This window comes from Bufo bufo, chromosome 4 (assembly GCF_905171765.1).
Source record: "Bufo bufo chromosome 4, aBufBuf1.1, whole genome shotgun sequence".
Lineage (NCBI taxonomy): Eukaryota > Metazoa > Chordata > Amphibia > Anura > Bufonidae > Bufo > Bufo bufo.
In genome coordinates, this window is record NC_053392.1 from 105,620,415 (window position 1) to 105,647,901 (window position 27,487).

General features: G+C 48.1%; 1 long non-coding RNA gene across 1 annotated transcript in view; it reads left to right on the plus strand.

Moving 5' to 3' along the window:
* Positions 1 to 27,487, plus strand: part of LOC120997527 — a 1,081,373-nt gene that overhangs the window by 908,856 nt on the left and 145,030 nt on the right. The window lies entirely within an intron of this gene.

Sequence of the window (27,487 nt, forward strand, 5' to 3'; positions counted from 1 at the left end):
CACACGACCGTATGCCCTCCGAGACACATGAGTGCAGGACAATAGCCCCGCGGGCGGCCCGATCCGCACAGTATCATCGTAACCTATGATGCTGCGCGCTCCCGTTTGCACGATGTATGCCGCTTCGGGACATATGGCCTGCTCACGGACCGTATGTCTCGGAGGGCATACAGTCGGGTGCATGAGCCCGAAGACTGAGGTGTAGAGTCCTTTGAGCCAGGAGTGGATCAAGAAGGGAGGGAAGTATATGCGAAAGACTGTACAACTATTTGGCAGTGTCTTATAAAGTGAATACTAGTGAGTGCTCACTATTAGGGCTCATGCGCACAAACGTATTTTCTTTCCACATGCGTTTCTATTTTTTTTTTTTGCCGACCGTATGTGGAACCATTCACTTCAATGGGTAACAGTTTATAAGGCCGAAAAAAAAAAAAAAAAGGACATCTTTCCATCCAGTTCGACCTATTATGCTGCAAGTTGATCCAAAGGAAAAAAAAACAAAAAAAAAACTGAGGTAGAAGCCATTTTTCCCAACTTAAAGGGGTTATCCCATCATAATGATCACTGTTAAATCTGTTAATGATTTGACAGTGATCATTTTTGTAAATATACTTTATTAACAAATTCCCACCGATTAGGAGAAAATTCATCCCCACTTACCTTATTGTTGTGACTCGGTCTCCCCTGGTTACGACCACCGCTCTTCCGCAAAATCCCGATGGTCGCGCTTGCCCAGAAGACTTCTTCTTTTCTCCCGGCCGGGCCACTCGCTGTCCTGAACGCGCACGCGCGACGGTGACTTCTTCCCGGCCAGAATAGTACAGAGCTGCGAACGCGCACGCCGGCTCTGTACTATACTGCCCACAAATAAGTCACATTGCGCATGCGCGGCAGCGTGCGCGTTCAGTCCAGCGCGCGGCCCGGCCGGGAGAAGACTTCAATCAAGATGAAGCCCGCCCCCAGCCAGAATCCAGGAAGTGAACGCGCGGTGGCAGCAGGTAAGTATGAAACTGCTAAGTGGGATAACCCCTTTAACCACCTCAGCCCCCAGTGCTTAAACACCCTGAAAGACCAGGCCACTTTTTACACTTCTGACCTACACTACTTTCACCGTTTATTGCTCGGTCATGCAACTTACCACCCAAATGAATTTTACCTCCTTTTCTTCTCACTAATAGAGCTTTCATTTGGTGGTATTTCATTGCTGCTGACATTTTTACTTTTTTTGTTATTAATCGAAATTTAACGATTTTTTTGCAAAAAAATGACATTTTTCACTTTCAGTTGTAAAATTTTGCAAAAAAAACGAGATCCATATAGAAATTTTGCTCTAAATTTATAGTTCTACATGTCTTTGATAAAAAAAAAATGTTTGGGTAAAAAAAAATGGTTTGGGTAAAAGTTATAGCGTTTACAAACTATGGTACAAAAATGTGAATTTCCGCTTTTTGAAGCCGCTCTGACTTTCTGAGCACCTGTCATGTTTCCTGAGGTTCTACAATGCCCAGACAGTACAAACACCCCACAAATGACCCCATTTCTGAAAGTACACACCCTAAGGTATTCGCTGATGGGCATAGTGAGTTCATAGAACTTTTTATTTTTTGTCACAAGTTAGCGGAAAATGATGATTTTTTTTTTTTTTTTTTTTTTTCTTACAAAGTCTCATATTCCACTAACTTGTGACAAAAAATAAAAAGTTCTATGAACTCACTATGCCCATCAGCGAATACCTTGGGGTCTCTTCTTTCCAAAATGGGGTCACTTGTGGGGTAGTTATACTGCCCTGGCATTCTAGGGGCCCAAATGTGTGGTAAGGAGTATGAAATCAAATTCAGTAAAAAATGACCTGTGAAATCCGAAAGGTGCTCTTTGGAATATGGGCCCCTTTGCCCACCTAGGCTGCAAAAAAGTGTCACACATCTGGTATCTCCGTACTCAGGAGAAGGTGGGGAATGTGTTTTGGGGTGTCATTTTATATATACCCATGCTGGGTGAGAGAAATATCTTGGCAAAAGACAACTTTTCCCATTTTTTTATACAAAGTTGTCATTTGACCAAGATATTTATCTCACCCAGTATGGGTATATGTAAAAAGACACCCCAAAACACATTCCTCAACTTCTCCTGAGTACGGGGATACCAGATGTGTGACGCTTTTTTGCAGCCTAGGTGGGCAAAGGGGCCCATATTCCAAAGAGCACCTTTCGGATTTCACTCCTCATTTTTTCCTGAATTTGATTTCAAACTCCTTACCACACATTTGGGCCCCTAGAATACCAGGGCAGTATAACTACCCCACAAGTGACCCCATTTTGGAAAGAAGACACCCCAAGGTATTCCGTGAGGGGCATGGCGAGTTCCTAGAATTTTTTTTTTTTTGTCACAAGTTAGTGGAAAATGATGATTTTTTTTTTTTTTTTTTTTTTCATACAAAGTCTCATATTCCACAAACTTGTGACAAAAAATAAAAACTTCCATGAACTCACTATGCCCATCAGCGAATACCTTGGGGTCTCTTCTTTCCAAAATGGGGTCACTTGTGGGGTAGTTATACTGCCCTGGCATTCTAGGGGCCCAAATGTGTGGTAAGTAGGTAAATGACCTGTGAAATCCGAAAGGTTGCTCTTTGGAATGTGGGCCCCTTTGCCCCCCTAGGCTGCAAAAAAGTGTCACACATCTGGTATCTCCGTACTCAGGAGAAGTTGAGGAATGTGTTTTGGGGTGTCTTTTTACATATACCCATGCTGGGTGAGATAAATATCTTGGTCAAATGCCAACTTTGTATAAAAAAATGGGAAAAGTTGTCTTTTGCCAAGATATTTCTCTCACCCAGCATGGGTATATGTAAAATGACACCCCAAAACACATTCCCCAACTTCTCCCGATTACGGAGATACCAGATGTGTGACACTTTTTTGCAGCCTAGGTGGGCAAAGGGGCCCATATTCAAAAGAGCACCTTTCGGATTTCAAAGGTCATTTTTTACAGAATTTGATTTCAAACTCCTTACCACACATTTGGGCCCCTAGAATGCCAGGGCAGTATAACTACCCCACAAGTGACCCCATTTTGGAAAGAAGAGACCCCAAGGTATTCGCTGATGGGCATAGTGAGTTCATGGAACTTTTTATTTTTTGTCACAAGTTAGTGGAATATGAGACTTTGTATGAAAAAAAAAAAAAAAAAAAAAAATAAGCATTTTCCACTAACTTGTGACAAAAAATAAAAAATTCTAGGAACTCGCCATGCCCCTCACGGAATACCTTGGGGTGTTTTCTTTCCAAAATGGGGTCACTTGTGGGGTAGTTATACTGCCCTGGCATTTTCCAGGGGCCCTAATGTGTGGTAAGTAGGTAAATGACCTGTGAAATCCTAAAGGTGCTCTTTGGAATATGGGCCCCTTTGCCCACCTAGGCTGCAAAAAAGTGTCACACATGTGGTATCGCCGTATTCAGGAGAAGTTGGGGAATGTGTTTTGGGGTGTCATTTTACATATACCCTTGCTGGGTGAGAGAAATATCTTGGCAAAAGACAACTTTTCCCATTTTTTTATACAAAGTTGGCATTTGACCAAGATATTTCTCTCACCCAGCATGGGTATATGTAAAATGACACCCCAAAACACATTCCCCAACGTCTCCTGAATACGGAGATACCACATGTGTGACACTTTTTTGCAGCCTAGGTGGGCAAAGGTGCCCAAATTCCTTTTAGGAGGGCATTTTTAGACATTTGGATACCAGACTTCTTCTCACGCTTTGGGGCCCCTAGAATGCCAGGGCAGTATAAATACCCCACATGTGACCCCATTTTGGAAAGAAGACACCCCAAGGTATTCAATGAGGGGCATGGCGAGTTCATAGAAATTTTTTTTTTTTGGCACAAGTTAGCGGAAATTGATATTTTTTATTTTTTTCTCACAAAGTCTCCCGTTCCGCTAACTTGGGACAAAAATTTCAATCTTTCATGGACTCAATATGCCCCTCACGGAATACCTGGGGGTGTCTTCTTTCCGAAATGGGGTCACATGTGGGGTATTTATACTGCCCTGGCATTCTAGGGGCCCTAAAGCGTGAGAAGAAGTCTGGAATATAAATGTCTAAAAAATTTTACGCATTTGGATTCCGTGAGGGGTATGGTGAGTTCATGTGAGATTTTATTTTTTGACACAAGTTAGTGGAATATGAGACTTTGTAAGAAAAAAAAAAAAAAAATTCCGCTAACTTGGGCCAAAAAAATATCTGAATGGAGCCTTACAGAGGGGTGATAAATGACAGGGGGGTTGATCAATGACAGGGGGGTTGATCAATGACAGGGGGGTGATCAATGACAGGGGGGTGATCAATGACAGGGGGGTGATCAGGGAGTCTATATGGGGTGATAACCACAGTCATTGATCACGCCCGTGTAAGGCTTCATTCAGACGTCCGGATGCGTTTTGCGGATCCGATCCATCTATCAGTGCATCCGTAAAAATCATGCGGACATCTGAATGGAGCTTTACAGGGGGGTAATCAATGACAGGGGGGTAATCAATGACAGGGGGGTGATCAGGGAGTCTATATGGGGTGATCACCACAGTCATTGATCACGCCCCTGTAAGGCTTCATTCAGACGTCCGGATGCGTTTTGCGGATCCGATCCATCTATCAGTGCATCCGTAAAAATCATGCGGACGTCTGAATGGAGCTTTACAGGGGGGTAATCAATGACAGGGGGGTGATCAGGGAGTCTATATGGGGTGATCACCACAGTCATTGATCACGCCCCTGTAAGGCTTCATTCAGACGTCCGGATGCGTTTTGCGGATCCGATCCATCTATCAGTGCATCCGTAAAAATCATGCGGACGTCTGAATGGAGCTTTACAGGGGGGTAATCAATGACAGGGGGGTAATCAATGACAGGGGGGTGATCAGGGAGTCTATATGGGGTGATCACCACAGTCATTGATCATGCCCCTGTAAGGCTTCATTCAGACGTCCGGATGCGTTTTGCGGATCCGATCCATCTATCAGTGCATCCGTAAAAATCATGCGGACATCTGAATGGAGCTTTACAGGGGGGTAATCAATGACAGGGGGGTGATCACCACAGTCATTGATCATGCCCCTGTAAGGCTTCATTCAGACGACCGGATGCGTTTTGCGGATCCGATCCATGTATCAGTGCATCCGTAAAAATCATGCGGACATCTGAATGGAGCTTTACAGGGGGGTGATCAGGGAGTCTATATGGGGTGATCACCACAGTCATTGATCATGCCCCTGTAAGGCTTCATTCAGACGTCCGGATGCGTTTTGCGGATCCGATCCATCTATCAGTGGATCCGTAAAAATCATGCGGACGTCTGAATGGAGCTTTACAGGGGGGTAATCAATGACAGGCGGGTAATCAATGACAGGGGGGTGATCAGGGAGTCTATATGGGGTGATCACCACAGTCATTGATCACGCCCCTGTAAGGCTTCATTCAGACGTCCGGATGCGTTTTGCGGATCCGATCCATCTATCAGTGGATCCGTAAAAATCATGCGGACGTCTGAATGGAGCTTTACAGGGGGTTGATCAATGACAGGGGGGTAATCAATGACAGGGGGGTGATCAGGGAGTCTATATGGGGTGATCAGGGGTGATTAGGGGTGATCAGGGGCTAATAAGGGGTTAATAAGTGACGGGGGGGGGGTGTAGTGTAGTGTAGTGGTGCTTGGTGCTACTTTACTGAGCTACCTGTGTCCTCTGGTGGTCGATCCAAACAAAGGGGACCACCAGAGGACCAGGTAGCAGGTATATTAGACGCTGTTATCAAAACAGCGTCTAATATACCTGTTAGGGGTTAAAAAAAACACATCTCCAGCCTGCCAGCGAACGATCGCCGCTGGCAGGCTGGAGATCAACTCTCTTACCTTCCGTTCCTGTGAGCGCGCGCGCCTGTGTGCGCGCGTTCACAGGAAATCTCGCGTCTCGCGAGATGACGCGTATATGCGTGACTGTGCGCAGGGCTGCCACCTCCGGAACGCGATCCTGCGTTAGGCGGTCCGGAGGTGGTTAAGGGGGGGAATCCTTCCAGACTCCAATCAGAATAATTCCCTAGATCAATGAACCCCCACTCCAGTAGCTATAGCCTGTAATATTATTACACTCCAGAAATACATCCAGGCCCCTCTTGAACTCTTTTAGTGAACTCACCATCACCACCTCCTCACACAAAGAATCCTCTTCTATGTGTATAAACCTTCTTTCCTCCAGCCGCAGAGGATGTCCTCTCGTCACAGTCCTGGGGGTAAATAGTTGATGGGATAGACCCCTGATATATTTATACATACCGGTAGTTATTAGATCTCCTTAGTCATCTTTTTTGTAACATGAATAACCCTGATTCAGATAATCTTTCAGGGTACTGTAGTCCCCCCCCATTCCAGTTATTACTTTAGTTGCCCTCCTCTGGACCCTCTCCAGCTCTGCTATGTCTGCCTTGTTTCACAGGAGCCCAGAACTGTACACAGTACTCCATGTGTGGTCTGACTAGTGATTTGTAAAGTGGTAGGACTATGTTCTCATCACGGGCATCTATGCCCCTTTTGATGCAACCCATTATCTTATTGGCCTTAGCAGCAGCTGCCTGACACTGGGTTTTACTGCTTAGTTTGCTGTTCACCAACATTCCTAGGTCCTTTTCCATGTCAGTGTTACCCAGTGTTTTACCATTTAGTATGTACGGGTGACTTGCATTATTCTTTCCCATGTGCATAACCTTATATTTGCCAGTGTTAAACCTCATCTGCCACTTCTCTACCCAAGCCTCTAATCTATCCAGATCCATCTGTAGCAGTATACTGTCCTCTTCAGTGTTAATTACTTTACACAGTTTAGTGTCATCAGCAAAAAAAAATATTTTACTGTGAAAGCCTTCTACAAGATCATTACCACTTTAGGACCACAGGTTCCAGAATGTTGATCGGAAGGCGAGACTCTGCCGCCGACCAAATCCCCTGAACCGTGCGAGACTGGAGAACGCCGCCCCAACCCAGGAGGCTGGCATCGGTGGTGACGACCGTCCAGGAGAACGGGAGAAAGGATCTCCCCGACCTCAGGTTCATCGGAGACAGCCACCAAGGGAGAACTGTCCGAACCCGCTGAGACAAGCGGATGCGATCGTCTAGACCCCAAGAGGTCTTGTTCCAGAGAAAAAGGATCTCCTGTTGCAACAAGCGAGTGTGGAACTGGGCATATGGAATGGCCTCGAAAGGACCCGCATGCATTCCCGTATGGAGAGGAACTGGGAGCGCAGCAGATGCGACACCACCCTCTGTTGTCTGGGAGGACTTGGAGACTGGCAGGAACACTCTGGCGGCCAAGGTGTCCAAAATCATCCCATGGAAGGAGAGAGGACTTTGGGAAATTGATTATCCAGCCGAACTGCTCCAGAGTCTGAACAGTGATCCAGACGCTGTCCTCGGCCTGCGGAAGCGAGGGGGCTTTTATCAGTATATCGTCCAGATAGGACAGCAAAGGAATGCCCCTGGTACGAAGAAGCGCCATGATCGGTGCAAGTATCTTGGTAAAGACCCGAGGGGCGGTTGCCAACCCGAAAGGAAGGGCGACAAACTGATAGTGACGACCACCAATGGCGAAGCGCAGGAATCGTTGGTGAGATTCTGCGATTGGAACATGCAGATAAGCGTCCTGGATGTCCACGGACGCGAGGAACTCCCCTGGAAGAATAGAAACAATAACGGAGCGGAGGGATTCCATTCGAAACCTCCGCACCTGTAGAGACTTGTTGAGCAGTTTCAGGTCCAGGATCGGACGCACCGACCCCTCCTTCTTTGGGACCACGAACAGGTTTGAATAGAAACCCGTGCCCTGTTCCTCTGGGGGAACTGGGGTAATAACCCCCCGGTCCAGAAGGGAGGAAACTGCCGTTAAGAGGTCCGAGGCTCTGATCGGATCCCCCGGAACGTGAGAAGGGAAAAAACGTTCCGGCGGTCTGGACGCAAACTCTATCCTGTAACCAGACGTTACAATCTCTAGAGCCCATGCGTCCTAAACATGAGCCCTCCAAACCTGCTGGTAAGAGAGCAGGCGGCCCCCCACCACGAGGGGTGGGGGCTCCCCTTCATGTGGAGGACTGCTTGGGAGCCGCAGGGCGGACCGACTGTGTCCTCAGGCGCCAGGAAGTCTGGGGCTTGAAGGAGGGCTTCTTTCGGGAGTCCTGTGACCCCCCCAGCGGAGGAAGCAGGCGACGTCCTGTTAGAAGAGAAGCGGCGAAAGGACTGGTACCGAGAACCGGAAGTCCTAGGCCGAAAGGGGCACTTAGACCTGGGCTGGGGAAGATGAATGCTCTTGCCACCAGTAGCGGCTGAGATGAACTCATCCATTTGAGCCCAAAAAGTCTGGAACCCTCAAAGGGGAGGTTAGCAAGGGAACGCTTGGAGGAAGCGTCGGCGTCCCATACCTTCAGCCAGACCTCCCTGCACTGAATGACCGAGAGGGCTGAAATGCGGGCAAAGAGGGAACCAATGTCCATGGAGGCCTCACAGAGGAATTTGGAAGCCTGAGACATCTGGAGGACCAAATCCAGTGTGTCAGCAGACGCATCCTGCTCCGCCAGGTCTCGGTGGCGCTGCAACCACATTGAGAGAGCTCTGGCCACCCATGCCGAGGCAAAGGCAGGTCGCAGGGACTTGCCTGCCAGTGAGAAAATGGATTTGGCTAGAGAATCTAGGCGTCTGTCCACAGCGTCCTGCAGAGAGGAGCCGTCCAGGACCGGGAGGGCCGTGTTTTTGGCTAACCTGGCCACTGGGGGATCCACCTTAGGGGGGAGAAGACCATTTCTCCACGCTGTCCGCCGGAAAAGGATAGAGAGTATCCATGCGTTTGGTGGCAGAGAACTTTTGATTAGGACGGTCCCAGGCCTTGGATACGACCGCGGAAAATTCCTCATGGACCGGAAAGGCAGCAGCCTCCGGTTTCTTGGGAGGAAAAAGGGCGAACTCCCTCCTAGTGGAAGGAGGAGAATCCCCTTGGAGGTTAAAGGTGTCCCTGACAGCCGCTACTAAGTCAGCCACCATAGTGGAGAGCTTAGGCAGAAGGTCCCGTTCCGTGACCTCTTCCGAGTCTGACAATTCCCCTTCAGACCTGACAACTGCCATAAGCTCCATAAAGGACGTGGCTGCCTTGGCGAATAGGGCCAAATCAGCGGCCGCACTGGACATGGCGGATGCCCAAGCGGGAACCGCGGACTCCACAGTGACCGGAGGGGGGCTAGTCTGGGCAAGAGAAGGGGGAGAAGGGGGAGAAGGGTGACTCTGTCCAGGGGCAGGGCAGGAGGCACAGGTACCAGTGACCGAAAGTGGGAGAAGACACTCTATACAGGGACCCTATTGGGGTCTGAGAAGAGGTCTTAACAGACTTAGGTTTTGGCATGATGGCAACCAAAGAGGATATATAGCTGCAGCTAGAAGCTGACAATCCTACCACCTAGGCACAGCACAGGAATCACCAGAGAGGAGCAGGGAGCAGGAGAGCAGCCGCCCGGCAAGAGGAGAGCTCACAGTAGACAGAGGAGGGAGCCGGAGCGAAGCGCTAGGCTCCGCCCCCTAGATGCGTCACAGAGGCGCGAAAAAAGCACGCGCTCCAGTCCCAGGGCTACTGATGAAAAGACCCCCGATGCCGAACGTGGCGTTGCGGGGGTTAATAAAAAGGTATGGCCGCTCATGCAGGGGGAGGCAGAGGAGCTCAGAAAGCGGGAAACCGCCGCTGGTGTGTGCCGCTGTGTTATAGGGAGCGGCGCCGCACTGGCACCGCTCTAATCAGACGTGCCGCATAAAGAGAAAGCCAGACCGGGGGGACTATGGCGCATGCTCTTAATAAAATGCCTCCAGATTCCCTCGGTGTCAGGAGCACCCCAGACAGAATGAGTCACCCAAATCCCCATTCACCCAGATGGCCCATAGGTCTCAAGCATAGGAGGGAAGGGAGAGAGGGAGGGGGGCACAGAGGATGCAGCTTCATACTTATCTGCTCCTGCAGTCTTCTCCCTCTTTCCTGTACCAGCAGGGTTCACCTCTTCAGACATCTGACTCACCTGAGTTCAGTGCTCTGGATGGAGGGCAGCGACAGGTGACCCAGGAGCTGGTGGGATGCCGGAGCTGACAGGTCGAGCTCGGATCCACTTGCCTTCTTGGGGGATAATGCAGGCAGCGTCCAACAGACGGCGCGGGCACTCCATGGGGGACCAGGAAGGCGCCATGCCGACCTGCGTCCCCATCTAGAAAAAAATAACAAAAAGGAGACGAATCAAGAAAGTGTCAACCTCCTTCACCAGACACTAAGCAAAGACTGAGTTTCTCCTGTGGAGTCAGGGGGTATAGCCCGTGGAGGAGGAGCTCTTTTGTATTTGCATAGTGTCCCTCCTACTAATACCTCTAAGCTATACCCATGGTCTGTGGCCCCCAATGGAAAAAAGTACGAGAAATGACACTTTCTGAGGAGAAAAAATAATAATAAAGTTTCCATTTCTGCTAACTTCTGGCAAAAAATAAAAAAATCTCCCACGGACTAACTATGCCCCTCAGTGAATACCTTGGGTGTCTACTTTCCGAAATGGGGTCATTTGTGGGGTGTGTTTACTGTTCTGGCATTTTGGGCAGGGCTAAATTGTGCGCAACCCTGTAAAGCCTAAAGGTACTCGTTGGACTTTCGGCCCCTTTACGCACCTAGGCTGCAAAAAAGTGTCACACATGTGGTATCGCCGTACTCAGAAGAAGTAGGGCAATGTGTTTTGGGTGTATTTTTACATATACCCATGCTGGGTGAGAGAAATATCTCTGTAAATTGACAACTTTGTATATATATTTTTTTAAAGTTGTCATTTACAGAGATATTTCTCACACACAGTATGGGTATATGTAAAAATACACCCCAAAACACATTGCCCTACTTCTTCTGAGTACGGCAATACCACGTGTGACACTTTTGCAGCCTAGGTGCGTAAAGGGGCCGAAATTCCAATGAGTACCTTTAGGATTTCACATGGCATTTTTACGCATTTGGATTCCAAACTACTTCTCACGCTTTAGGGCCCCTAAAATGCCAGGGCAGTATAAATACCCCACAAGTGTCCCCATTTTTGGAAAGAAGACACCCCAAGGTATTCTGTGAGGGGGCATGGGGAGTTCATAGAAGTTTTTTTTTTTTGGCACAAGTTAGCGGAAAATGATTATTTTTTTTTTCTTACAAAGTCTCATATTCCACTAACTTGTGACAAAAAATAAAATTTTACATGAACTCGCCATACCCCTCACGGAATACCTTGGGGTGTCTTCTTTCCAAAATGGGGTCACTTGTGGGGTATTTATACTGCCCTGTCATTTTAGGGGCCCTAAAGTGTGAGAAGAAGAAGTCTGGAATCCAAATGTCTAAAAATGCCCTCCTAAAAGGTACTCATTGGAATTTGGGCCCCTTTGCGCACCTTGGCTGCAAAAAAGTGTCACACGTGGTATCGCCGTACTCAGAAGAAGTAGGGCAATGTGTTTTGGGGTGTATTTTTACATATACCCATACTGTGTGTGAGAAATATCTCTGTAAATGACAACTTTTAAAAAAATGTTATACAAAGTTGTCAATTTACAGAGATATTTCTCTCACCCAGCATGGGTATATGTAAAAATACACCCCAAAACACATTGCCCTACTTCTCCTGAGTACGGCGATACCACGTGTGATACTTTTTTGCAGCCAAGATCCGCAAAGGGGCCCAAATTCCAATGAGTACCTTTAGGATTTCACAGGGCATTTTTACGCATTTGGATTCCGTGAGGGGTATGGTAAGTTCATGTAAGATTTTATTTTTTGTCACAAGTTAGTGAAATATGAGACTTTGTAAGAAAAAAAAAAATATAAAAATAATCCATTTCCGCTAACTTGTGGCAAAAAAAAAATCTTCTATGAACTCGCCATGCCCCTCAAAAGTGATTCTGTCACGGCGGTGGGGCGGACTGAACGCAAGTGTGCGCACAAGATCAGGCTGATCGGGCGAACACTGCATTTTTTGTAGAGCCTAAGGTGACCCTAATGTACTGATATAGATCTGATTGCGATCAGTCTTGATCACTTACAGATACTATATAGTACTAGTGCTGATTAGCGACAGCGATGACGCTAATCAGTGACTGCGGTGCGGTGGCGCTAACTACCTAACAAGTAGCTAACTGGCGGTGATAAGGGACCCTTGGGCCCCATTCACACGTCCGCAATTCTGTCCGCATTTTGCGGAACGGAATTGCGGACCCATTAATTTCTATGGGGACAGACTTTGTCCCGCACGGATCTGGAATTGCAGATCTGCACTTCCGGGTCCGCTCTTCCGTTCCGCAAAAATATAGAACATGTCCTATTCTTGTCTGTAATTGCGGACAAGAAAAGGCATTTTCTATATAGTTCTGGCAATGTGCGGATCTGCAAAATGTGGAAAGCACATTGCCGGTGTCCGTGTTTTGCGGATCCGCAAAACACATACGGACGTCTGACTGGAGCCTTACAGGGGGGTGATCAATGACAGGGGGGTGATCATGGGTTAATAAGTGACCGGGGGGGGGGGGGGGGGGGGGGGGGGGGGGGGGGGGGGGGGGGGGGGGGGGGGGGGGGGGGGGGGGGGGGGGGGGGGGGGGGGGGGGGGGGGGGGGGGGGGGGGGGGGGGGGGGGGGGGGGGGGGGGGGGGGGGGGGGGGGGGGGGGGGGGGGGGGGGGGGGGGGGGGGGGGGGGGGGGGGGGGGGGGGACTTACAGAGCTGCCTGTGTCCTCTGGTGGTCGATCCAAACAAAGGGGACCACCAGAGGACCAGGTAGCAGGTATATCAGACGCTGTTAACAAAACAGCCTCTAATATACCTTTCTGATGCGATTTTTTTTTAACATCTACAGCCTGCCAGCGAATGATCAGCGCTGGCAGGCTGTAGTATAACTTCCGAGCAGCGCGCCGCTGTGAACGCACGCGCGTTCACACGAAATCTCGGGTCTCACGAGATGACGCCAATAGGCGTCATTGAGACCTGAGAGCGCCGCCACACTGACGCCTATCGGCGTTAGTGTGACGGCAAGAGGTTAATAAATATATTGGAGAATAGGGCCCAATACTGGACCCTGAGGTACTCCACTAGTGACAGTGACCCAATCTGAGTGTGTACTGTTAATAACCACCCTCTGTTTTCTATCACTCAGCCAGTTACTTACCCATATACATACGTTTTCTCCCAGTCCGAGCATTCTCATTTTATATAATAACCTTTCATGTGGTACAGTTTTAAATGCTTTGTAGAAGTCCAGATATACGACATCTATTGACTCGCCGCTGTCAAGTCTAGAACTTACCTCCTCATAGAAACTCATTAAATTTAATTGGACATGACCGATCCCTCATGAAGCCATGCTGATATGGCGTTATTTTCATTGAGGTACTCCAAGATAGCAAGCACTTTTAATGGGGGAATTTACTTTTACTTCTGCATGTAAAGTCTGACAGTTTATTTTCTCAGTGAATACATTGGAGAAAAATATATTTAATAGCTCTGCTTTCTCATCGCTCTCTGCAACTCCACGCTCATTACTCTGTAGAGGGCCGACACCTTCAGATTTATACTTTGTACCATTTATATAATTGACGAACATTTTAGGGTTAGTTTTGCTCTCTTTGGTAATTAATCTCTCAATCTATAGTTTGGCTGCTTCTATTTTTTTCCTTGATTTAAATGCTTTCTGTCATTTATTGCTTTCTTTACAGTTCTATTTATCCACAGTTTTTTTTCTTGTTCCTTAACCTTTTATTCCCTTAAAGTACCATATTTTTGCCCTATAAGACGCACTCCCCCCCCCCCCCCAAAAAAAAGTGGGGGGGAAAATAGCAGTGGCGTCTATGGGGCGAATGCTGCTGATTTTGCTGTATTTTCAATGAAACCCCCCCCGCGATGCTGCTGTATCAGCTGTGAGGGAGAGGGGCTGGGGGCTGGCATCTGCTTTATAATGACAGCTGGGGCCCGTGCAGTGACTGTATTCTACTACACGGGCCCCGCCCACTGTATAATCGTATCTGTAATAGTTATTATGTATATACCGGTAATCGCATAATCAGCGTACTTACAACTACACGCGCTCGGTAGGTAGCAGAGAGGAGGGAGGACGGGTGGCTGCTCATCACTCAGTACGTCACGCGCCTGCGCCGACCACTTTATGAATGAAGCAGGCGGCGTGGGCGCATGACGTAGTGACTCACGCTGCCAGCGCCCGTCCTCCGGCCTGCGTCCTCCCTCCTCTCTGCTACCTACAGAGCGCTTGTAGTTGTAAGTAGCGCTGATTATGCGATTACCGGGTATATACATAATTAACTATTACAGATACAATTATACAGTGAGCGGGGCCCGTGTAGAAGAATACAGTCACTGCACGGGCCCCGCTGTCATTATAAAAGCAGAGTGCGACCCCCACCCCCTGTATTGAGGGTCATTCACTACAGGGACACTTATGGAGGGGGATCTGTGGATGACACATAGCATAAGATGCTATATATGTGTCATACAGATCCCCCATAACAGTGCGTCACCCACGATCCCCCATAACAGTGCGTCACCCACAGATCCCCCATAACAGTGCGTCACCCACAGATCCCCCATAACAGTGCGCCATCCACAGACCACAATTAGTTCAAAACCACCAAAAGCACACCTATTGGTTCAAATAATTTTTTTTCTTATTTTCCTCCTCAAAAACCTAGGTGCGTCTTATGGGCCGGTGCGTCTCATATAGGGCGAAAAATACAGTATGTACTTCTCACAATTAGGATGCTTTAAAAATATCCCATTTTGTGGCTGTATTTTTATTTTTGAGGACTTTGTCTCAGTTAGTTAGCCTATGGCCTCTCATAGTTGGCTAAATGTAGCTTTTTTTGAAGTTGGGTATTTTTGTTCTGCCTGAAGAAACAATCTTTTGAATGATAATTGGAAGGTTATTACTTTATGGTCACTATTTCCCAGGTGTCCTCTAACCTGCACCATCTGTTGTTCTGTCAGGTCTATTGGTTAATACTAAGTCCTTTATCGCTGTCCCTCTAGTCGGGTTCTGAACCAGTTGGGAAAGGTATGGTTTTTAGTTATTGCCAAGAACCTGTTTTCTTTATGAGATATACAGCTTTCAGTTTCCCAGTCTATATCTGGGTAGTTGAAGTCCCCCATAATGACCACCTCATTATGATCTGCCGCCTCGTCTATCTTGTTTAGTAGTAGATTTTCTGTGGACTCTGGTATATTAAGGTGGTTTATAATAAACTCCTAGTAGTAATTTATTATTGTTTTGCCTCCATGTATCTCTACCCACAGTGACTCCACATGTTCATGTCCCTCACTTATATCTTCTTGGACTGTGGGCTTTAGACAGGACATTACATAAAGGCACACCCCTCCCCCTCCTGGTTTTGGCGATCCTTTCTTTTTTTTTTGATCAAATCTTTTTATTTAAGATCAATTTTTTCTTTTTTACATGTGAACAAAAGCAATAATACACATAAACCCACCCCCACCCCCCCCCCCCCCTCCCCCTCCCCCAAATCCCGGTGCAGTTTTTCCCTGAGAAGAAAAAAAAAAAGTCCACAGCGTATTACGGATTACAATCCAATGTACATTCACGCCATTCGCACAGCAGCTCCTACTTATTACTTTTATAAGGTACCTTATGTTGTATTATACTCATTTTCCTTTATTACTACCTGTAACTTCCCTTTCTCTTTCCCTTCCAGTCGTTTGTACTAAACAGTAAGATGAAAGTGTTCAATCCATGCATACCATATTTTGTTAAACTTTTTGTTATTTCCTCTTTTTTGATACACATAGCTCTCGAGTTGCACCAAGGTGTGTGTCGTTGTTATCAATTCACTTAGCTCCGGTGGGTCTTGAGCTATCCATCTGGATGCTATCCTCTTCCTAGCTTGATATAGAATGCGCTGGATTGCCAACTTGGCCTCTCTGGAACCTGACACTTCCCCAACACATCCCAAAATACATGCAATAGGAGAACATTCAATCGAAATCTTATAAACCTTGATAATGAGGTCTACCACCTCCTTCCAATATCTGCGTAGACGTGGACAGTTCCACATTAAGTGTATTAAGTCTGCCGACGAAGCACCACACCTTGGGCATGTATCATCAGTACGAAATCCTATTCTATACAACATTTTCGGGGTCCTATATACCCTATGAAGCAGTAGCAATTGCGAGACTCTATGGGCCTCACTCACCGCTATATTTGGAAAGTCAGCAGCACCTTTTCCCATTGATCTTCCTTCAATCCTGGAACATCTTTTTCCCATTTTTCAAACAGTTGTAACGGATTTTTTTTATGTATGGCCTCCATCAAACTAAGGTAATGCAGCGATATCACTCCCCCCGAGCCACCACCAGTGGCCGTGAGGTCTATAATTAGATGCTTCTGGGCCGGCACCAATTTCTCCTGCCGCTCCTGCACTTGGATGGCGTGTCTCACTTGTAAGTATACATAGAAGAGGGATTTGGGCAATTTGAACTCCTGTTGTAATGTAGAGAAATCTTTAAGGGACGTGTCTCCAAATAATTGCCATATCCTATCCAAACCAAATTTCCTCCATGTCCTAACGCTTGAAACCTTATTAAGTTCTGTATACATGATATTTGGCCAGATTGGAGTATACTTCGTATATCCTTCGATTCCTGCCATTTTCCTGGTTTTCCACCATACCCTATGTATTAGATCTAGTACCCCATATTTCTTTAAAAGCACCTTCCTCTAATGCTGATAGGAGGCATCTCCTGTTAAGCAAGTGTTTTACTATTGTACCTGTCTTATTCACCTTCTCTACTTCACCCCAGCCCCTCAAATGCTGCATTTGGGCCGCCAGAAAGTAAGCCAGGGGGTCAGGGACACTCAGTCCTCCCTGGGTCTTAGACCTACACATGGTACTCAATTTAATCCGAGGAATTCCCTTCTTCCAGATCAAATCTCTAAAGATGGCATTGAAAGTATAAAACATCCTTAATGGAATCCACACGGGGGCGTTGTGTAGCATAGAGGAGTTGGGGCATAAGGATCATTTTAAGCAGGTTTGTTCTGCCAACCATAGATAGAGGTAGTTTCGACCATGTCTGTACTTTCTTCTGAATTTATCTAATAATGGTATTATGTTCAGCTCTATAAAATCCCTATTATTCCTGGATACCTGTATTCCTAAATATTTAAAGTTCGACACTACTTGCAGCCCCCCTGCCGAAACAGGATCTACCGCCACGCCATCAGCAAATGGCATTAGTACCGATTTGACCAGTTAATTCTTAGACCCGACATTTGTCCAAACCTATTAATAATTTCCATAGCAGCTGGCAGGACGTTTCCCATTCATCTAGAAACATGAGCAAATCATCTGCGTATAATGCTACTTTTTCAGTTACCGCCCGTATGCAAGTCCTTTGACCTCCGTTGATAAGCGTAAAGCCTCCGCCAGGGGCTCAATTGCCACCGCAAACAATAGCGGCGACAACGGACACCCTGACGGGTACCCCTCCTCAAGTTGAATGAGTCTGAAAGGCCTCCATTTACCTGTATTCTAGCCGTAGGACCTGCGTACAGCATTTTAACCCAATCAATAAATACTGATCCAACTCCCATCTTTTCCAATACCAGGAATAGGTATTGCCATTCCACGCTGTCGAATGCTTTGGCCGCGTCCAAAGACGCGACCGCCGCATTCAAGGCGTGGACCTGGCCCACCTGAATATTCAGAAAGAGTCTCCTGATGTTTATTGCGGTCGACATGTTTGGCATAAAACCTGCCTGATCCTTGTTTATGAGTGAGGCAATAACCGAGTTAAGACGGTTAGCCAAAATTTTGCCACCAATTTGATATCCGCTTGCAGCAATGAAATGGGCCTATATGACTGCCTCTACTGGATCTTTACCTGCCTTTGGTATAACAACTATAATCGCCTCGTTCATTGTATCAGGCAATTTACCTATCATTGGGCCTCATTGAGTACTTCCAATAACTTAGGCAGTAAAATTGGGGCAAATTGTTTATAAATCTCAGCAGGTAGGCCATCACTCCCAGGAGCTTTATTGTTAGCCATGTCTCCCAGCGCCACCTCTAGTTCTCTCAAAGTGAAGGGGCTATCTAAGAGTGTCCTTTGGTCCTGATCCAGAGTGGGTAAACGTAAGGGATGGAGGAAATTCCGGATGTCGGCTTCTGTAGCTACAGTTTTAGAAGTATATAAATTCTTATAGAACTCTAGCAATATTTGGGATATTTTCCCAGTGGTAACCTGCCATGCCGTCCGTGTCACGCAGCGCCGCCACGTAATTAGACTTCTGCTGGGCCCTAGTGATCAGAGCCACACTGCCTGCCTTCTCCCCTCTTCATAATACGTTTGTTTCAAGAAGAACCGCTTATTACGGGCATTCCTAAGAAGGCGCTCATCTAGCTGCTGCTGCGCCTCTTTCCATTGAGTTTCAAGCTCTGGCCTTGGATCTGCTATATACTTGTTCTCGGCTGTCTCTACCGCTAGGAGTAACTGTTTGGTTAAAGCACTATTCTCTTTTTTCCGCCCATTGATTTTAGCAGCCAGTATCCCTCGCAGATAGGCCTTCATCGTATCCCATACTACTATCTTACTGGCAGAGGGGAGATTTCGTTCAAAAAACTCAGTTAAATCATCTTTTACATCTGACAGATCAGCTAGGATATTCAACCAGAAAGGATTAAACTTCCATTGAGTAGTTCTGCGCGACACGGACGGCACCATCTGGAAGGTCGCCACAATCGGTGAATGGTCAGAAATTTGTCTTGGTAAGTATCTAATGTCATGCAATAAATGGCCCATTTCCTCATTGCCCAGAATGAAATCGATTCTGGACAAGGAACCAAATGTGCTGGAGCGACAGGAGAACTGTCTAGTGTCAGGGTACCTTAGCCTCCAGAAATCCAGAATGGCTGCCTCCTGTAGTAATCGGCCGAAGGGAGTGAGATCGCTGCTGACAACCTGTGGGGAAGCCCAGAATTTATCCATTGACAAGCAAGGTATGTTATTAAAATCTCCCATCATTAAAGTAGGCACATTAGGTCTTTCCGCTATCAAAGCAATTAACTGCTTCATCACTTGTGGGGAATACGGTGGAGGGATGTAGACACCAATAATTACACATACAGCTGAGTATAAGGTAGGGATCGACCGATTATCGGTTTTACCGATATTATCGGCCGATATTGAGGATTTTGAACGTTATCGGTATCGGCATCTATTTTGCCGATATACCGATAACGTATTGGGAACACAGAACGCGCTGCTCTCAGTGTTCCCTCCGCAGCACAGGGGAGAAGGAAGCAGTGTCTCCTCCCCCTGTGATGCTGCTGCCGCCAATGGCAGGAGAGGAGACAAGAGGAGGGGAGGGGATGTGGCCACTGCGCCACCAATGAAGATGAGTCTCATTAATTCATATACAGGAGGCGGGAGCTGGCTGCAGAATCACATAGCCGGCTCCCGACCTCTATGAACGGCAGCTGCGATCTGCGGTAGTTAACCCCTTAGGTGCCGCGGATCGCAGCTACTGCTCATAGAGGTCGGGAGCCGGCTATGTGACTGTGCAGCCAGCTCCCGCCTCCTGTATGTGAAAGAGAGGTATCTTCATTGGTGGCGCAGTGCGCCCCCCCCCCCCCCAACCCCCCTAGTATCAATCATTGGTGGCGCAGTGCGCCCCCCCCTCAAGCCCCCTAGTATTAATTATTGGTGGCGCAGTGCGCCCCCCACCCCCATCCCAATAGTAAAAACATTGGTGGCGCAGTGCGCCCCCCCCCCCAGTATTAATCATTGGTGGCAGTGGCCACAGGGTCCCCTCCTCCTCCGATCGGAGCCCCAGCAGTGTAAGCCTGGGGCTCCGATCGGTTACCATGGCAGCCAGGATGCTATTGAAGCCCTGGCTGCCATAGTCAGTAACCTTGCTGCTGTGTGCACAAAGCACAGAGCAGCAGGGACAGTTCACCCTGATAGAGCTCTATCAGGGTGAATAGGACAAGGGTTCTAGTCCCCAAGGGAGCTAAAAGTTAGTAAAACAAAAAACACAAAAATATTAAGTATAAATGAAAAAGATTTACAAAAAAAATAAAATAATAATACACGTTAACAATAAACATTAATTTTCAGCAGATTTGTGTAGGAAAAAAATTTTTTTCCTCAAAAATAAAAATACCCAGAATATCGGTATAAATTATCGGCTATCGGCCTGAAAGTTGACAAATTATCGGTATCGGTATCGGCCCTAAAAAATCAATATCGGTCGATCCCTAGTATAAGGATCCATGTATGTACACGTATCTGCCCTCTCTATCAATTTTTTGGGAGAAACAGGAGAACGCAATAGATCTGTGTATCAAAATGCTAACCCCCCTTGCGTAGGCAGAATAGGTGGCATGAAAGCAGTGAGCAGCCCATCTCGGTGTAAGAATGCCAGTTTGGTCTGGCAGTAAATGAGTCTCCTGAAGACAGCAGATCAGGGGCTGATACTTCCCAACATCATCCAACACTGCCCTTCTTTTGTTTGCTTCCTTAATTCCCCTAACGTTCCAGCTGAAAAAGGTGACCTTACCAGCCATCAATACAAAACAACCATCTATATGTGAGTCGGGTCCTGGTCTGACCTAACTCAGCAGCGTGTTTATACTGCGGTCTCACTGTGAATAATAGTACATTCCTGCATAACCTGGTTTCTAACTTAACCCAAACCCCAAACATAAGGACAAAGACAGACAAAACAAACAACAAAAGACGAGACAGGAGAGAAAGGAAAAATCCCTGTCACTCCTACCTTGAGGTAGCCTAAGACAAAGTCACCGGTGTGTCTGACAGGTCCCTGCTCTTGCTCCCGAAGGGACTGCAGGTTTAAAAGAGTCAACCGTGTCAGAACCACCAGCTCCTCTTACATGTTAGACCTTTAGCGGGAAAACGTGACGTACTCTGATTCTTAAAGCTATACAGTGCTCCTCAGAATTCACAGTACACTTACATTTCCGCTCTCTACTTCCTCTCTTCAATAATCCGCCTATTGTCATATGAACCCGTTAAGTAAGGGCTCTTTCACACTTGCGTTCTTGTCTTTCGGCATAGAGTTCCGTCGTCGGGGCTCTATGCCGGAAGAATCCTGATCAGGATTATCCTAATGCATTCTGAATGGAGAGAAATCCGTTCAGGATGCATCAGGATGTCTTCAGTTCCGGAACGGAACGTTTTTTTGGCCGGAGAAAATACCGCAGCATGCTGCGCTTTTTGCTCCGGCCAAAAATCCGGAACACTTGCCGCAAGGCCGGATCCGGAATTAATGCCCATTGAAAGAGATTGATCCGGATCCGGCCTTAAGCTAAACGTCGTTTCGGCGCATTGCCGGATCCGACATTTAGCTTTTTCAGAGTGGTTACCATGGCTGCCGGGACGCTAAAGTCCTGGCAGCCATGGTAAAGTGTAGTGGGGAGCGGGGAGCAGTATACTTACCGTCCGTGCGGCTCCCCGGGCGCTCCAGAGTGACGTCAGGGCGCCCCAAGCTCATGGATCACGTGATCACATGGATCACGTCATCCATGAGCATGGGGCGCTCTGACGTCATTCTGGAGCGCCCGGGGAGCCGCACGGACTGTAAGTATACCGCTCCCCTGCTCCCTGCTCCTACTATGGCAACCAGGACTTTAATAGCGTCCTGGGTGCCATAGTAACACTGAACGCATTTGGAAGACGGTTCCGTCTTCAAATGCTTTCAGTACACTTGCGTTTTTCCGGATCTGGAGTGTAATTCCGGCAAGTGGAGTACACGCCGGATCCGGACAACGCAAGTGTGAAAGAGGCCTAAGTAAAGTACACAGTTTTCATCAGTATAAGGCATATTAAAACAATAAACTGTAAATAATAATGCAGCCACTATCCCTACGTATATAACTGTCTAATCACACAGACACATTATCACGCACTCGCATATATTCAGTCACGCAAACCGAACCGCTGCAACCGTCCTTCAGTCGTCATCCGCCTGTGGTTCAGCATTTCTCAAACGGTTTTCGTGACTGTCCACCCATCGGAGGGCCTCTTTAGGGTCTTCAAAGAAATTGGTTCTGCCCAAAGCAACTATCCGCAGCCGCGCTGGAAACAGCATGGAGTAAGGGACGTTCAGGCTGCGCAACCGCCTCTTTATATCCATGAATCGCGATCTCCGCTTCTGGACCTCCATAGAGCAGTCTGGAAACAGCGACACCCTTTGACCACCAATGGTTATATCAGGTTGTTCACGGGCCTTACGCACGAGAATGTCTCTATCTTTATAGTGCAGGATTTTCATGAGAACCGGTCTTGGCGGGGCCCCCGGTGGTAACGGTCTGGTAGGAACCCTGTGGGCCCTTTCTACAGCGAAAAGAGGTGTCAGAGTCTCTCTTCCAAAGGTTTCTCTCGCCCATGTTTCAAAATAATCTGACGGGTTAGAGCACTCAACCTTCTCCGGTACCCCCACTATACGCACGTTATTTCTCCGTGAACGATTCTCAAGGTCGTCCTGCTTGGCCATTAGAAGGGCTATTTTCTGTGTATGATCAGCAGAGGCTCTTTTTATAGAGGGTACAATATCCTCCATTCGCCCCTCCAGGGCAGTTGTGCGGTCCGCTAGGCGTTTCAGATCATGGCGCACTATGGACACATCTTCCTTTATGGAACCCACCTGCATTCTCAGTGCCGTTAGTGATTTTCCACATTCGGTAATGGCTTTCAGCACATCCTTAAGGGTAGGTTCCTCTATATCAGGCTCCATAGCGTTAGTGTCATCTGGCTCTGTACAGCCTCGCAGCACCTCATATCTGTTATTACTGCTGGCGGGAGTATCATGTGCGTTATTCTCCTCACCCTCACGATTATGGCCGGGTTGAGACGAAGACCTGTCTCGCTTCCCGCTTGACTCAGGTAAGTCCTCAAATTCTGGTGAGTGCGCAAACCTCCCCAGCTTAGCAGCCGCTTCCCGCTGGATGTTTTTCGCGCGGTCGCTGCGGCGTCGGGCCCGGCGCCATCTTGCAGCTCCCTGCTCGAACCTCTGGAGTCTTTCTTTGGTCCCATTTTTGCCCACAAATCAGCACAGAAAGCTTCAGTTTAGGGCGGACAGGTGTCAGCAGCACCAGAGCTTCAACTGTGGCAAGTTAAAGTCAGTTTTTTGGGGGTTCTAATCAGGATAAAAGACGAGATGAAGCGGGAGCTTTACTCAGCACGTCTGCTCACATCCTCTGCTAGCCACGCCCCCCTTGGCGATCCTTTCTAAACAGACTGTAACCTTGTACATTAACCGCCCAGTCATAGCTATCATCCAGCCAGGTCTCAGTTATTCCCACTATGTCATAGTCCTCCTCACACATCACCAGTCCTGCAACAGAAGTTAGTCAGTGTGCATTCAGTTTCCGTATGTCCGCTCTGCCAAAAAATAGAACATGTCCTATTGCATTATGGACAATTATAGTACTGTTCTATTAGGGGCCAGCTGTTCCGTTTCGCAATATATGGAATGCACACGGGTGTCATCCATATTTTTTTGCGGACCCGTTTTGCGGACATGCAAAATACGTTCATGTGCATGAGCCCTTATGCAGAAGTCACAGGGAGTGAAGCACAGCGTGGTACTCACCTCTCCCTGCCCGATATCTTCAGGCGCTGCGCTGTCCAGACTGCGTACATCAGGATGTAGTGCGCACACTGACCTGACTACTAGTGTCATACAGTGCAGTGCAGGCCCAGAGAATAACAGGGATCGCGACCTGGAGAGTACTGGTGGAGCAGGATAGTTAAGTGAATTGATTAGTGATAGGTATCTTATCTGAGGTCTGATGAAAATAGAGGGTCTAGTTTTTGTTGTGTGTGGGGTGTGGTTGGGGAAAGAGTATGAAGAAAAATATTTTCTTATTTTCTTCCTCTAAAACCTAGATAGCAAAAAAAATACGGTAATTTATTTGTACATACATTTCCAAGAGGAATAACAGATTACAAAACAGTTTTGACATCAGAGCAAACGCTATGTCAGCTTGGAGAGAGAATATACACTTACAAGCAAGGAACAGTAATATTTTTTTTTCATATTCACTCATCTGTTTGCCTTAAAGCGGATTGCAGTAGAAAAAGTCGACAGTGGCCATGAAATTGTAAATAAAAAGGAAACAAACTAGCTTATTTACTCACCCTCGCCATTCTTACAGTGCTCAGATACCTGCTGCTCTTCACTTCCTGTTCCTGTCTCTGGGAATGCTGTTCAGCCGATCACTTTCGTGAGGCAACTTTTTTATTTTTATTTTTTTAAAGGGACCATGTCGGATGGCCATGAAATAGTTGTACAGCAATACCCCTTTAACAATAATGTAATATATAATTTATATATGATAAAATATCTTGTAGATAGTCAAAAGAAGTGTGCACAGAAATATCAACATCATGCAATTTTTATGTGTAAAAATCTATATAGTCCTAAACCATATTTGTTTTCCACAGAAAACGAGATTTTGTGAACTCACCTGTAAAATCTTCCTCGCCTTAGTTCATTGGGGGAACAGGACCGTGGGTATAGCTGCTACTGCACTGGGAAGCAACACTAGCTAAAAAGTGTTAGCTCCTCCTCTACCGGCTATACCCCCTCCAGCCAGGAGAGAGCATACAGTTTGTGCCCAAGCAGTAGGAGAAGGAGAAAGAAACAAACATAAAAGCAAACAGGAAAACCAGTAATGTCGAAAGGGCTGAACCGAACGAAGGGACCCCCACCGGCAACAAACCGCCAACACCTGCGGCCATAATGTAAAATAACAGGTGGGTGCTGTGTCCCCCAATGAACTAAGCGAGAAAGATTTTACAGGTGAGTTCACAAAAATCTCTTTCTCGCTCATATCCCTGGGGGACACAGGACCATGGGACGTTCCAAAGCAGTCCACGGTGCGGTAAAAAACATGCCGCTGCCTGCAAGACTTTGGACCCTGCACAGCGTCCGCCGATGCAAAATGATGTACGTGGTTAAACTTGGTGAACGTGTGCAAGGATGACCACGTAGCTGCCTTGCACATCTGTGAGCTTCGTGGAAGCCAGCCCAAGACGCGCCCACCGCCCTGGTCGAGTGGGCTGTGATACCGAGGGGCGGTGCCTTGCTCTGGGAGCAGTATGCCTCGGCAATTGCCAAACAGATCCACCGGGCAATCGTCACCTTGGGAGGTCGGCAAACCTTGGCGAGGACCTTCCGGAATAACGAACAGGGAGTCCGCACGGCGGAATGTCTCAAGACAGATAAGTAGATCCTTAGAGCTCTAACCACGTCCAGCTGTTGGAGAGCCCGCTCCCTAGGATGCGAAGGAGAGGGCAGACAGAACGACGGAAGACCAATGTCTTCGTTGACATGGAAGGCAGAGACTACCTTCGGCTAAAAAGAAGGTATGGGACGGAGTACTGCCTTGTCTTGGTGCAGAATAAGGAGGGTTCCTTACAGGACAGAGCTGCCAACTCCGAGACGCACCTGATGGAAGTGATGGCTACCAGGAAGGCCACCTTCCAGGAGAGAATACGGAGGGGAACAGTGTCTAAAGGCTCAAATGGAGCTGACTGGAGGGAACCCAGCACCAGGTTCAAGTCCCAAGAAGGCAAGGGGGGGGGGACGATGAGGAGGGATGGTGTGGGCCACCCCCTTTCAGGAATGTCTTAACTGGAGCCTGTAGAGCCAGAGGGTGCTGAAAAAGATTGAAAATCGCTGATACCTGCCCCTTCAAGGAACACAGGGCAAGGCCCAAATCCAGCCCTGATTGCAGAAAGGAAAGGAGAACGGGGAGAGAGAAGCATAGCGGGGGAGGCTACGTTCCTCCCAGCAAGGCAAAAAGGACTTCCAGGTCTGTAATAAATCCTGGACGACACAGGCTTCCTGGCCTTAACGAGGTGCGGATGACCCTGTCAGAGAAACCTAGTTGCTTCCGAATGGCGGTTTCAACAGCCACGCCGTCAAACGTAGCGACTCTAAATGCTGGTGAAGACAGGACCCTGTGAGAAAAAGATCGGGCCGCCTGAGCGGAAGGCGCCACGAAGTGTCTCCTAGGAGACGAATGACGTCTGTGTACCACGTGCAACGAGGCCAATCCGGAGCCACAAGGATCGTCTGGATGACCTCCATCTTGATCCTGTGTAAGACAAGGGCAAGAGAGGCGGAAACACATACACTAGTGAGAACCCATTCCATGGTGCCACCAGTGCGTCTACCGAGTGTGCCCTTGGATCTCTCTGTTCGAGAGAAGACGGGGAGCTTGTGATTGAGTCTGGAAGCCATCAGGTCCACTTCTGGTTGACCCCACTGGAGACAGATCGCTTGAAACACCTCCAGGTGTAGAGACCATTCCCCCGGGTCCCACCGTCGTCCGACTGAGGAAATCCGCGGTCCAGTTTTCCACTCCCGGAATGTAGACCGCCGAAAGAACTGTCACATGGTTTCCGCCCACCGCAGGATCTAAGATGACTCCACCATCGCTGCTTGACTGAGAGTTCCTCCATGATTGTTGATATGGGCCACAGCCGTGGCGTTGTCTGACTGTACCCTGATCGGCCGGCCCTGGAGGAGAGGGGTCCAATGTAGAAGGGACAGGTAAATGGCCCGGAGCACCAGTATGTTGATGGGTAGCTTGGACTCCGACCGAGACCATACACCTTGGATGCAGTGATGGCCAGATCGCCCGCAAACACATACGGGCTGCCATCATAAATCACAAGTCCAGCGATGCACAGGTAAGCCCTTACCTGTGCCTGCGCCACGAGCCAGTCTGAAACAAATGCAGTCACCGGGAGCAGGCAGTTACGAGAACAGCCCAATGAAGGCCCCCGGCGGCGGTTCTCGTAACTGCCTGCTCCCGGTGACCGCGTTTCTTTCAGATCAGCTCGCGGCGCAGGTAAGGGCTTACCTGTGCATTACCGGACTTGTGATTTAAGATGGCAGCGGACGAACACAGCGAACTGGCCATCACTGCTTGGATGGTCCTGGGCGGGAAGACTCCGCCCCAACCTTGGAGACTGGCGTCAGTGGTGATGACAGTCCATGAGATCGGGAGAAAGGATTTCCCCGACTCCAGGGTTGGGGTCGAAGACACCACCTGAGTGCCGACCGCACCTTTGGGGGTAGGACGATATGACGGTCCAGGGAATCCGGCGACTTGTCCCAAGACGACAAGATTGTCCGCTGAAGTGAACTGGTGTGAAATTGAGCAAACGGAATCGCTTTGAAAGAAGCGACCATTGCCCCCAAGACTTTCATGCAGAACCGAATGGAAGGGTCCCTGCGCTGGAGGAGAAGACTGATTGACCGACGAAGGGCCAGCCGCTTGTCCAGAGGGAGGCGCACCACCGCCACGGCCGTGTCGAGGATAATACCTAAAAAGTGATCCGTCTGGCAGGATGCAG